We start from the raw sequence: 946 nt of genomic DNA on the forward strand, positions 1-946 counted from the left end.
AGAGACAAGACAGGAAGGGGGCAGTACATCCATTAAGGGCATACTTCTTGCGTCCAGGCCCCACCTTCTAATAGCCTGTTCACTATGAACTCACCAATGGGTTAGCATACTGATGAAATTAGCACTTTCACAATCCAGTTACCTCTACGTATCACCACCAGCTGGGGACCAAGCCTTCAATACGGCAGCCTTTCAGGGGGCACTTTATATCTAAATGTCACTGCTCATAACTTTTTGCTTTGCATTTAAGCCAGTGGGTGCAATCAGGTTTCTTTTTCTCTGGGCTATGAATTTCAGCTCAGGGACTATGTCTTTTTTGTAGTCACAGAACCTCCACTGCATAATATATACTCTGTAATGTTTGCTGAATGATTGAGATCTTACACGAATTGGTTCCCATGCCAAGCATGGTGGCACAGGCTTTTAACCCCAGCAGAGTCAAGTGGATCTCTGAGATTGAGACCAGCTGGATTACATATTGATTTCCAGGGCAGCCAGACCTACGGGGAGAATTTCTTTTTCATTAAAAAAAGATTCCCAGCCATGGTCCTTCAGTTATTCCCCTTCCCCTCCCACTGACTCTACCACCACCATGATTTCAAGCTGTGCCAGCAGGGGTTTTAGGTACCTAAATTTTGTGGGTTGGGAGATGCTGCTTTATGACAACATCAAGAGTAATACAGCATCATTTCAGCATGTACAAAACCCCAAACACTCACATAAGGCTGTTGAATATGTTTGAAAGCCTCAGATATGGCATTATGTTTATTTACATACAAATCATGATCTGAAATGTTAAGTTGGCAGAAGTGCAAAGGCCAGATTAGACTGCCTGTTCCTACTCTTAGGCAATATCTGTTTTTAGTAAGTATTGACTATTGTCTCATTCTTAGTTATTCTAGAGTACACTGTTACTTTTTTAACTGTTACATATCTGTTTCTGCAG

This window comes from Nannospalax galili, unplaced genomic scaffold (assembly GCF_000622305.1).
Source record: "Nannospalax galili isolate Female #2095 unplaced genomic scaffold, S.galili_v1.0 scaffold255, whole genome shotgun sequence".
Taxonomy (NCBI): Eukaryota; Metazoa; Chordata; class Mammalia; order Rodentia; family Spalacidae; genus Nannospalax; species Nannospalax galili.